Raw genomic sequence first — 13,088 nt, 5'->3', positions numbered from 1 at the left:
AGCATAGGGTGCGCAGATCGTGCGCAGGTCGTGCGCTAGTTGCGCTTTGACCTGCGCTGCGCACTTTTGACGGTGCGCCGTGCGCGCCAAAACCCGAAAAGTTTGATTTTGGCGCGCACGGCGCACCGTCAAAAGTGCGCAGCGCAGGTCAAAGCGCAACTAGCGCACGGCCTGCGCACGATCTGCGCACCCTATGCTAAAGATAGGGTGCGCCGATCGCAGGCGCCGCTGTGCGCTAGGAGGCGGCGCTACAAGGAAGGGGCGGGCACGCCGGGCAGAGAGCCGGCTCGGGGGCGGAGCTACCCCCGGCCGTGCGCGCGCTGAAAATGCGCTAATGTGAAACCAGCCTTATATTCTTGTATATAGGGGGCAATATTATAGTAGTTATATTCTTGTACATAGGAGCAGTATTATAGTAGTTATATTCTTGTACATAGGGGCAGTATTATAGTAGTTATATTCTTGTACATAGGAGCAGTATTATAGTAGTTATATTCTTGTACATAGGAGCAGTATTATATTAGTTATATTCTTGTACATAGGGGCAGTATTATAGTAGTTATATTCTTGTACATAGGGGCAGTATAATAGTAGTTATATTCTTGTACATAGGGGCAGTATTATAGTAGTTATATTTTTGTACATGGGGCAGTATTATAGTAGTTATATTCTTGTATATAGGGGCAGTATTATAGTAGTTGTATTCTTGTACATAGGGGGCAGTATTATAGTAGTTATATTCTTGTACATAGGAGCAGTATTTTAGTAGTTATATTCTTGTACATAGGAGCAGTATTATAGTAGTTATATTCTTGTACATAGGGGCAGTATTATAGTAGTTATATTCTTGTACATAGGGGCAGTATTATAGTAGTTATATTCTTGTACATAGGGGCAGTATTATAGTAGTTATATTCTTGTACATAGGGGCAGTATTATAGTAGTTATATACTTGTACATAGGGGCAGTATTATAGTAGTTATATTTTTGTACATAGGGGCAGTATTATAGTATTTATATTCTTGTATATAGGGGCAGTATTATAGTAGTTATATTCTTGTACATAGGGGGCAGTATTATAGTAGTTATATTCTTGTACATAGGAGCAGTATTATAGTAGTTATATTCTTGTACATAGGAGCAGTATTATAGTAGTTATATTCTTGTACATAGGGGCAGTATTATAGTAGTTATATTCTTGTACATAGGGGCAGTATTATAGTAGTTATATTTTTGTACATAGGGGCAGTATTATTGTAGTAATATTCTTGTATATAGGGGCAGTATTATAGTAGTTATATTCTTGTACATAGGGGGCAGTATTATAGTAGTTATATTCTTGTACATGGGGGCAGAATTATAGTAGTTATATTCTTGTACATAGGGGGCAGTATTATAGTAGTTATATTCTTGTATATAGGGGCAGTATTATAGTAGTTGTATTCTTGTACATAGGGGGCAGTATTATAGTAGTTATATTCTTGTACATAGGGGGCAGTATTATAGTAGTTATATTCTTGTACATAGGGGGCAGTATTATAGTAGTTATATTCTTGTACATAGGTCACAGTATTATAGTAGTTATATTCTTCTACATAGGGAGCAGTACTATAGCAGTTATATTCTTGGGGTAGGGGCAGTAGTATAGTCGTTATATTCGTCTACATTGGAGTTAGCATTATTTCCATTAACTCCTGTGCTTTTGTCCCATCCTGTAGTCAAATACTTTATCTGAGATCTTGATTGATTTTGTCTTGTGATCTTGTTGCCCATTTCTTGTCCCTTGCCCTCTGCTGACTGTCTGGAGAGCTGTCATTGTGCTGGGTTCTGTATGTTTGCTACATGCCTGGAGTCTCACCCAGTCACTCCCAGCTTCTCTTCATCCCACCCACAGTCTTTTTCTAGGTATTCATTCTGGTGAGAGGAGGAGGAGGACGAGCCTCAGTCAGTCCATGCTTCTCCTCTAGACTTTGTATCCAGGGTTCAGGGACACTTTCCTGGGAAGACATGTAGTCTCCTGAAGTCTGAGAAGAGAGCTAAGAACCCTGACGTGGACCTTTCTTGGGTAAGTCTGTGTCTTGTGTGTATGTGAGGGTCTCTGATACGATTTGGGTTGGCGGTGGCGGCGGCGGCTCTCGTTACGGAACGTATTGGATTTTTCTCGGCTCCTTTAAGAAAACAGAGGGTTTAGGTGTGTATTAGATGTGTAATTGTTGTGGGACTACAAGTCCCGTCGTGTTATATTCTACTTCTCAGTGAGGTCTTTATGTTACATTTCTGATTTACAAGAAAAACATATCCGGCTCTCGATACATCTTGTCTCATTAATATTTCAGATTTCAGAAATCCTTAAAAGCAGAAAAAAATTACCTTAAAGTCAAGTAAAAATCCATTAAAATTCGGTAATGAAGCAAAATTAATGGCGCCTGACCGTCCACTTTAAACCACTATCCTGATGTATCCAAGATGAATTATATATATATTTATATATCTGTGAAGTGGACTTTCCCATAATTATAGATTGCAATCTGATGTGGACAGTATTTTTTAATGTGCCTATCCCACTCTGATCCCGTACGATGCAAACGATACGTCACATACCGATATACAAACTGCAAATGGCTAAATCGTCTCATAGGAAAAGGATCTAAATCAGCAGAGGGACAAGTGTAAGTCAGACGTGCCCCCCAGACAGGGGCTATCCTGTCCTAAAAAGTCTCAATCAGAAATATGATAAAAAAAAAGGAAAGGGCAGCTAAACAATACAGATCAAAAATTCCAGTGATTGCTGCTGGGTCCGACAACTGTAAGCTTTACCGATCACAATAAAGAAAGTCCTAAGTCCCCTATGTGAATGGTGCAGTAGTGAGCATGTGCGGCCATTGTCCTATTTGCCGCCTATAGTAGCGGTGATCACACGTGCTCAATACAGCTCCATGCACACGGAGTTTTGGGTGTGCTGTCCTCAGGACAAATGCAGATATAGGCTGTCAAACATCTATTAGCGTTCTTGTAGATAGGTGACATATATACATGTCCGATTCCAACGCATAAAATATATATATATATACTCTGGTACAGTTGCTGACAGCTCCGGAATAACAAAAGGAACTACTAGCTCTCACCACCCATTGTTTATACAGGGATAAATTGGGCACCCATTACGGTACCATACAGCTTCAGGGGTGCAGTTTTTAAAGCAAGAGGAACTGAGCTATTACATTTTAGATATTTAATCCAGAAAGACAGGAAGTGTTTTCTAAAAATATACAAAGATGATACAAAATGGGAACGAAACAATGCGGTATGCACAATTACATGGGATAAAAGGGATAACAAAAAAAAAATTACTAAACCTGATGTCACGGAAATGACACAGAGCTTAGCAGAAGGAGGTACTCCTCAGGAAAATAGTTGTTAACACAATAAGCTATCGCTTCCAGGACTGACAACATTTTAGAGTTTTATGACATTCCTAACTTTCAGGATATCTTCACCCCTGGAGGTCCCAGGCAGTAGATATTGTCATCATGTTTCTTTTTGCGATTTTACCTTTCTATAATAATAATAATAGTAATCTTTGTTTATATAGCGCTAACATATTCCGCAGCGCTTTACAGTTTAACAGTTTCAAAACACAAGTCATAAGTAACAACATATACAATAATTAAAGCAAAATAAGGTGAAATAAGCCGCTCCTCCTCGTGAGAGCTTACAATCTACAATGGGGTGGGGGAGATACAAAGTACAGGTGTGTATTTACAATGATGTATTTACAATGAAGGTCCAGCCATATTGAGGGAGTGAGGGATGGATGGAGATAGTGAATGGGCTACACATGCACACTTGCACATAAAATGACTTTGATTAGTGAACGTGATAGGGCGCTCTGAACAAATGTGTTTTGAGGGAGCGCCTGAAACTATGTAAATTCTGGATAGTCCTATTTTCTTGGGGTAGAGCATTCCAGAGGATTGGCACAGCGCGGGAGAAGTCTTGGAGTCGGGAGTGGGAGGTACGGATTAGTGCAGAGGTTAGTCGAAAGTCTTTTGCAGAGCGCAGCGGTCGGTTAGGTCGATAGACAGAAATGAGGGAGGAGATGTAGGGGATGCTGCACTGTGGAGAGTTTTGTGGGTGAGAACAAGTACTTTGAATTGGATCCTATCATGAATGGGCAGCCAGTGTAAGGACTGGTGAAGAGCGGACACATCCGAGTACCGATTAGCCAGATGGACGACCCTCGTCGCTGCATTAAGTATGGACTGGAGAGGGGATAGTCGAGGCCAATGAATAGAGCATTGCAGTAGTCCAGGCGGGAGTGGATTAGGGCGACAGTGAGGGTTTTTGTTGTTTCCATGGTGAGAAAAGGGCGGATTCTAGAGATGTTCTTTAGGTGTAAGCGGCAAGAGCGGGCAACAGATTGTATATGGGATGTGAAGGAGAGATTGGTGTCAAGCATAACACCCAGACAGCGCGCCTGCTGCCGGGGTGTTATTATGGTGCCACCCACGGAGAGGGAAATGTCAGGTTTAGGCTGGTTTCACATTAGCGCTTTTTAAGCGCACGCACGGCCGGGGGTAGCTCCGCCCCCGAGCCGGCTCTCTGCCCGGCGTGCCCGCCCCTTGCTTGTAGCGCCGCCTCCTAGCGCACAGCGGCCCCTGCGATCGGCGCACCCTATCTTTAGCATAGGGTGCGCAGATCGTGCGCAGGCCATGCGCTAGTTGCGCTTTGACCTGCGCTGCGCACTTTTGACGGTGCGCCGTGCGTGCCAAAATCAAACTTTTCGGATTTTGGCGCGCACGGCGCACCGTCAAAAGTGCGCAGCGCAGGTCAAAGCGCAACTAGCGCACGGCCAGCGCACGATCTGCGCACCCTATGCTAAAGATAGGGTGCGCCAATCGCAGGGGCCGCTGTGCGCTAGGAGGCGGCGCTACAAGCAAGGGGCGGGCACGCCGGGCAGAGAGCCGGCTCGGGGGCGGAGCTACCCCCGGCCGTGCGTGCGCTTAAAAAGCGCTAATGTGAAACCAGCCTTTGGGAGGTTAGTAGACAGTGGGAGCAGAAGTTCAGTTTTGGAGAGGTTGAGTTTCAGATAGAGAGCGGACATGATGTTGGAGACTGCGGACAGACAGTCACTGGCGTTCTGTAGTACAGCGGGGGAGTAAGGTCGGGGGATGACTTATATAGTTGTGAGTCATCAGCATAAAGATGATACTGAAAGCCAAATCTGCTGGTCTGTCCAATTGGGGCCGTGTAGAGATGAAACATGGCTCCTAGCATCATCTATCAGAGCGATATTAAGTTGGTGGGGTTGGAATGGTCTTACAGTGATGTGAGTGAATATGTTATGTTCGTCCCTTCACTACCATGCCGAAAATTATATTTTTCCACTACATATCGGATTGATACCAATCCCAATTTTCATCACTGATCACTGGGTTGAAAAGGTCTTCGAAAAATCCTTGGAGTGCAGGAAGTTCCTGTACTACTCCACCTCATATAAACAAATCTCGGTCTGGGTGGCTGGTTGCCAGAGTAGATCTCCAGTTGTAATTACCTGACCTCTGCAGGAAATCCCTACTTCAATGAAGGTTTAAGTGTAAACGCTTTCTCACTTCTCCAGTTATAATTATCTTCTTACTTCCCCAGTAATAATTAATCCCATATGTTCAATGTGACGTCCTACTTAAATGGAGGTTGAAGTGTCAGCTCCTTCTCACTTCCCAGTTAAAATTAATCCTATATGTTTAATGTGAGGGTGATATGTCACCTCTCTAGAGATGTCTTCATTGATTTTAATTTTTCCCTATTGCAGTATGCATTCACAGAACTTTAAAATGAATGGTAAAGCTCCATTAATGCTTTAATTTAGATGTTTATTATCCAGCTTGGTTGCCAGAACTTTATCAGTCAGGTTTTGTACTGATCCTTCTAATCAATTATCACAGTCCAATAATGTTTGTAAAGCGCTGAGGAATTAATGGCGTTATATAAATTAGTAAAATAAATAAAATAAATAGTTGCTGCTTCCCTTCACTGTACACATTTTTAGCTTCCTGCCGCTTCAGTTATTTCCCTGCGCATTTGTAGCTGTGTGACAGCTAACAGATATCCAAAAAATTCAGAAATTTTTGAAAATGTAAAAGTGAAAAGCTTTTGGGTCTGGGTGACTTTTGATGTCAGTTCTCTGTGCGCCTACATAGACCTTAAAATAAAATGGAATGCAAACTGAAAGATGCTGTGTAGAACCAGTTGCAGCCAGAACGGACTGACTTTTTCTTAGAAGTCAAAAACAATATATTGACACTCAATCATTTTTGTTTAGTACACATTTTTTTAGCAGCATTAAGGTACCGCCATGGGTACGATGTACATGCCTAGTAAGGCTAATAATTTATTCATTAGGAACATTTTCCATTCTTCCAAGGCTGGAAGCAGGCATGGTGCTCTGGAGACATTATAATGAAGATATTCAATTATTGTAAGAGAGTTTGGCACCTGAATTGAAGGAATTTACATATAAGATGTATATGTACAATCTCCAGACTTTTAACAGGTTCAAACATGTGACCCTAAAATCCAGTCGCTCTGGTAATCCTCTGCATCATTCTGCCATTTTACTAATAGTCACGTGATTATGTCAGCTCCTGAATTTCTTTAGTAACCAGTGTTAAAGACTACCATCTCCTTACAGAATACATGGCCAGTGGATAGAATAATAATGAATCATATACATAAAGTACTAACTTTCCTCTTTAGATGGAGTGGTTTTTAGCTTTTCCGATGATCATGTGACAGTCGGTGAAAACGGCAGAATGGTTCAGTAGATTACCATAGTGACCCTCTATAAGTGGTAGGCTGAACTGTAGTTTTTAAACTGTAAAATAAAAGTTGTGAGATCATTTTTAATGTGAAAGGTAAGGCACCATTTATTTTGCGTCTCAGTTGTGTCTTTTTGTGCTTTTGTTGCCAGTGTTGATTTTTAATTGTTATGTTTTTATGCTTTTCTAGACTATTGAGATGTTAATTAATAATGTGGACATCTCAAAAGCCAGAGATTTTACTTTTGCATATACTGATAATTGGTATCCGGAAACATTTTCATTAATGCGCAATGTACTTCATCCCATAAAGCTTCTAAAGGTGAACTCTTATTCTCTTAGGTTAGGCTGTATCTGACTGCTGTGGCTTGCTGAAACTTGTAGTAGCTTTGCAAATGTATAACCTCCTTTTCCTGTGCGTTGGAAGAACGAAGGTTTTAGCCGTTTGCTGTCCGTAAATTGGTATGTGCTGTTCTGTTTGCATTGGATGAAGAGATCAGCATGGGTTCGGCACATTAAGGAAAAATTCTACTGAAAACTCTTCGCACAGTCTTCGCTGAACTACCGTATATTATGAGCCAAAATGGAAGTTGCCTGGGAATTTGCATTGTTTTAGGACCTACTGTAACTTGGCTCCTGGGTATGATAATATATGAACACTATGTATCAATAATATTGGGGCACTGTAGGACAGTGTTATGTGTAAAGTGTTTGGCAGCATCATGTACTCCACAGAATGGCAGTATTTCATTGGCATTGTATAGTGGTATTATTCATCTATAGTATTTATTTATTTTACTCTCTTATACAGTGTCATTAATTCCACAGCGCTTCACAGACATTATCATCGCTGTGCCCATTGGGGCTCATAATCTAGATTCCTTATCAGTATGTCTATAGAGTATGAGAGGAACCCGGTGGAAACCCACGCAAACATGGGGAGAACATACAAGCAACTTGCAGATGCTGTCCTTGGTGGGATTTGAACCCCAGTGCTGCAAGGCTGCAGTGCTAACCACTGAGCCACTATGTGCTAACCACTGCACCACCGTGCTGCCCAGTATCCCTCTGTTATACGTAAATTTTAGTGTACAGTTGTGCTATATTTACACAGTATGGCAGTATTATATTGTCTTGGTATAACGGTATTACTTATGTGCAGTATCACAGTGTATTGTATACGGTGGCAATAACTTTTTGTGTACACAACTGCAGCTTATGTAACTTATGTATATTATGACTGTATGTCAGTAGGCACTGTGTTACGTATGCAATATACAGTAGGAGTATAACATAGCATTGTATAGTGGTATTATCTAAGTATGGCAGTTATTTGTTGGCATTGCATGATGATATGATTTAAACATTACATGAAAGTATTATATCTAATGAGCAAGTTTAAAGGTTATTAGGAAGGAAGGAGTAGGAGGTGAGCTGTGACATCACCTATTGTGAATGGTGTATCCTGCGTTATCTACAGTATATAGAGGTGTTATCATTCGTTGTACAGGGGGAGGAGGTGAGCTGTGACATCACCTACTGGGAATGTTGGATCCTGTGTTATCTGCTGTATCTATATGCAGGATCCACCATTCACAATAGGTAATGTCACAGCTCACCTCCTCCTCATGTACAATGACTGATAACACCTCTATAGGTGTTATCAGTCATTGTACAGGAGGAGGAGGTGAGCTGTGACATTACCTATTGTGAATGGTGGATCCTGCATTATCTACAGTATATAGAGGTGTTATCAGTCATTGTACAGGGGGAGGAGGTGAGCTGTGACATCACCTACTGGGAATGTTGGATCCTGTGTTATCTGCTGTATATAGAGGTGTTATCAGTCATTGTACAGGAGGAGGAGGTGAGCTGTGACATCACCTATTGTGAATGGTGGATCCTGCATTATCTACTGTATATAGAGGTGTTATCAGTCATTGTACAGGGGGAGGAGGTGAGCTGTGACATCACCTACTGAGAATGTTGGATCCTGTGTTATCTGCTGTATATAGAGGTGTTATCAGTCATTGTACAGGAGGAGGAGGTGAGCTGTGACATCACCTACTGAGAATGTTGGATCCTGTGTTATCTGCTGTATATAGAGGTGTTATCAGTCATTGTACAGGAGGAGGAGGTGAGCTGTGACATCACCTATTGTGAATGGTGGATCCTGCATTATCTACTGTATATAGAGGTGTTATCAGTCATTGTACAGGAGGAGGAGGTGAGCTGTGACATCACCTACTGGGAATGTTGGATCCTGTGTTATCTACTGTATATAGAGATGTTATCAGTCATTGTACAGGAGGAGGAGGTGAGCTGTGACATCACCTATTGTGAATGGTGAACCCTGTGTTATCTATTGTATATAGAGGTGTTATCAGTCATTGTACAGGAGGAGGAGGTGAGCTGTGACATCACCTATTGTGAATGGTGGATCCTGTGTTATCTACTGTATATAGAGGTGTTATAATAATAATAATAATAATAATAATAATAATAATAAATTTTATTTTTATAGCGCCGACATATTCCGCAGCACTTTACATTTCAGAGGGGATTTGTACCGACAATAGACATTACAGCATAACAATAATCACATACAGTAGATTATAACAAATAACAAGAGGAATGAGGGCCCTGCTCGCAAGCTTACAGTCTATGAGGAAAGAGGTAGACACGAAAGGTGGGTGGTAACAGTTGCCCTGATTGTATGGACCAGCCATAATGTTAAGTGTGTAACAGTACAGACACAGAGGGCTAATGGATGCATAAAGCATGTGGGAACATGATGCTGGGAACCTGGTTATGGTAAAACTTTTGGCTCTGCCACACAGGGATAGGTTAGGTTAATGTGTTGAGGCGATAGGCCAGTCTGAATAAATGCGTTTTCAGGACACGCTTAAAATTGTGGGGATTGGGGACTAATCGTATTGACCTGGGAAGTGCATTCCAAAGAATTGGCGCGGCACGTGTAAAGTCTTGGAGACGGGAGTGGGAGGTTCTGACTATTGAGGATACTAACCTCAGGTCATCAGCAGAACGGAGGGCGCGGGTAGGGTGGTATACTGAAACAAGGGAGGAGATGTAGGGTGGTGCTGAGCCATGGAGGGCTTTGTGAGTGAGGGTAATAAGTTTATACTGGATTCTGGAGTGGATGGGTAGCCAGTGTAATGACTGGCACAAGGTAGAGGCATCGGTGTAACGATTGGTGAGGAATATGATCCTGGCTGCAGCATTCAAGACAGATTGGAGAGGGGAGAGTTTGGTAAGAGGGAGACCGATTAGAAGAGAGTTACAATAGTCCAGACGAGAATGAATAAGAGAAACAGTAAGAGTTTTTACAGAATCAAAAGTAAGAAAAGGTCCAATTCTAGAAATGTTTTTGAGGTGCAGATGACAAGAGCGAGCCAGTGATCGAATGTGGGGGGCAAAGGAAAGCTCGGAATCAAGTATGACCCCAAGACAGCGGGCATGTTGCTGGGGAGTAATAGTGGAACCACACACAGAAATAGCAATGTCGGGTATAGGTACATTAGTAGAGGGAGGAAACACCAGGAGTTCAGTCTTTGACAGGTTCAGTTTCAGATATAGTGAGGACATGATGTTAGACACAGCGTTTAGACAATCGCCAGTGTTTTCTAGAAAGGCTGGCGTGATGTCAGGAGAAGAAGCGTATAATTGGGTGTCATCAGCATAGAGATGGTACTGGAAACCAAATCTACTGATTGTTTGACCAATAGGGGCAGTGTACAAGGAGAAGAGGAGGGGGCCTAGAACCGATCCTTGAGGAACCCCAACAGTAAGGGGAAGGTGAGAGGAGGAGGAACCGGCAAAAGAAACAGTAAAGGAGCGGTCGTAGAGATAGGAGGAGAACCAGGAGAGAACGGTGTTATCAGTCATTGTACAGGAGGAGGAGGTGAGCTGTGACATCACCTATTGTGAATGGTGAACCCTGTGTTATCTATTGTATATAGAGGTGTTATCAGTCATTGTACAGGAGGAGGAGGTGAGCTGTGACATCACCTATTGTGAATGGTGGATCCTGCGTTAGCTACTGTATATAGAGGTGTTATCAGTCATTGCACAGGAGGAGGAGGTGAGCTGTGACATCACCTACTGGCAATGGTGGAGTCTGTGTTATCAGCTGTGTATAGAGTCATTGCAATCCTGTCTCTGCTGACAAGGAGTCTGCTCAAAGCGCTCACTAAAAGGACAGAAAGTATGAGTCTAAAAGTTCTAAGTGTGAAAATTGCAAGAATACAGATTTTGTTTTTTGTTCTTTAAGAAGATCACGACATTGAAAAAAAAAACATTTAACACGCAAAGACAATAGATAATCTTTGATGATATCTTCACTTTAAGTTTGACGTATCTCTTGAAAGATGGGGCCGATTATGAAGCCCCACCAGACTCTGTTGGATTGTAAGGAGGCTTTTGATGTTCAGGCTGTCACACTATATATAAATAATGGCTCTTAGAATCCTAGAATCCTAGAATGTTAGAGTTGGAAGGAACCCCCAAGGACATTGTGTCCAACCCCCTGCTCAATGCAAGAGTCACTAGCCCATCTGCCAAACAGGCAGCTTCACCAGCGATCAGGACAGCGACACGCGGGTAACAAGCGACGCACGTCGCTTAGTTACCCGCAGTGTACGTTAAGATACCAGCGTGCTGGTGCAGGGAGCTGGTAACCAAGGTAAATATTGGGTTTCTAAGCGCTGCGCGGCGCTTAGAAACCCGATGTTTACCTTGGTTACCAGCTCCTGCTCGCTGATCGCTGGTCTCCCACCTGCCACACGCAGCGATGCGTGCTGGCCAGCGGGAGACCAATAACCAAAAAAAAGGCCAGGCCATTCGAGCACGATCAGCGATACCCGGCAGGGGGGCCGGTCGCTGATAAGTGTCACACACAGCGATCTCGCTGGTGAGATCGCTGTTGCGTCACAAAACTTGTGACTCAGCAGCGATCTCGCTAGCGGTATCGCTGTGTGTGACAGGGGCTTTAGTTATCCCTCTTAACTTTGCATCGTCTTCAAATTTGATTAGTTTACCTTCAGTTTCCTCATCTAGACTATTTACAAAAATGTTGAACAACACTGACGCCAGGACAGAGCTTTGTGGTAGCCCACTTGAAACACTTTTTCAACTGGATGTGTAACCGTTTATTACCAATTCTTGAGTTCAATCACTGAGCCAGTTATGAATCCACCTAACCGTAGCCTTGTCAATCCCAAACTTGGTCATTTTTTCAAAAAGGATAGTATGAGATACTTTATCAAATGCTTTACTGAAGTCAAGATATACTATATCTACTGCATTTCCCTGATCCACCCAGTCAGTGATTCCATCATAGAATGAAATTAGATTAGTCTGGCATGACTTGTCTGCTACATACCCTTGCTGACTTTGGTTAATTACTGTATTCTTATCCAAGTGCTTACATACATGCTGTTTAATAAGCTGTTCACAGATTTTTCCTGGTATAGAAGTAAGGCTCACTGGCCTGTAATTTCCTGGCTCCCTCTTCCTTCATTTTATGAAGATGTGGACAACATTTGCCCTTCTCCAATCTTCTGGAACTTCTCCTGTTCTGCAGGATTTTTCAAAGATTCTGGCTAGTGGTTCTGTAATTTCCTCTGCTAATTCTTTCAGTACCTTAGCTGGACCAGGATATTTACATTTATGTAAATTAGCTAAGTGTTTCCTCACCATCTCTCTTGCCCTTTCTCAGGTTATTGTAGTGTCCTCCCTATTACAGCTGCAGGACACGTCACAGATCCAATTCCCTGTATGTAACCTTTATAGCGTCCTTTGTCCTCAATGTTCGGTGGCTACTTAGAAACCTAATATTGTGCAACCAGCACCTGACATCAGACTGGTGGTCATCTTCCATCTCTGTATGTCCTGTTAAAAAAAAAGAAATTGGGAAATAGATGTTACTATCACCAGTGACCTACCCTGGGGTGCGCTGTATGAAGGGAGGGCACCGCTATTGTTTTCATTGAGAAACATGAACAAATAGGTACCAGTAAAATTCTATCAGTTGTGATTCTGATGAGGTGGAAAACATAACAGGGACTTGTCCTGGGGCTCCTGTTTGGGGACAATATGGGATGAATAGTGGGAGATTAGCATGCTGGCTGTCCAAACCTGCAAGACAAGGACCAGAAATAAAGGGGGCAGTGTACAAAATAAATCTACCTGTGTGTACAGTATGAGACTGTCACCATGTTATTGTAAGTGTGGCAAGGGCTGGGGTCCAAG

At 42.5% G+C, this 13,088-nt stretch overlaps 1 protein-coding gene across 1 annotated transcript in view; it reads left to right on the top strand.

Moving 5' to 3' along the window:
- The first annotated feature begins 1,925 nt into the window (after positions 1-1,925).
- LOC141051581 (P2Y purinoceptor 2-like) overlaps positions 1,926-13,088 on the top strand; it is a 71,143-nt gene continuing 59,980 nt past the window's right edge. The window contains exon 1 of the mRNA XM_073548577.1: positions 1,926-2,065. The gene's annotated coding sequence lies outside the window, so the exon portion shown is untranslated. The remainder of the gene's footprint in view (positions 2,066-13,088) is intronic.

Source organism: Dendrobates tinctorius, unplaced genomic scaffold, assembly GCF_039654945.1.
Source record: "Dendrobates tinctorius isolate UK_male_01 unplaced genomic scaffold, ASM3965494v1 ptg000157l, whole genome shotgun sequence".
In the NCBI taxonomy this organism is placed as follows: Eukaryota; Metazoa; Chordata; class Amphibia; order Anura; family Dendrobatidae; genus Dendrobates; species Dendrobates tinctorius.
This window is presented reverse-complemented; position numbering and strand designations above follow the sequence as displayed.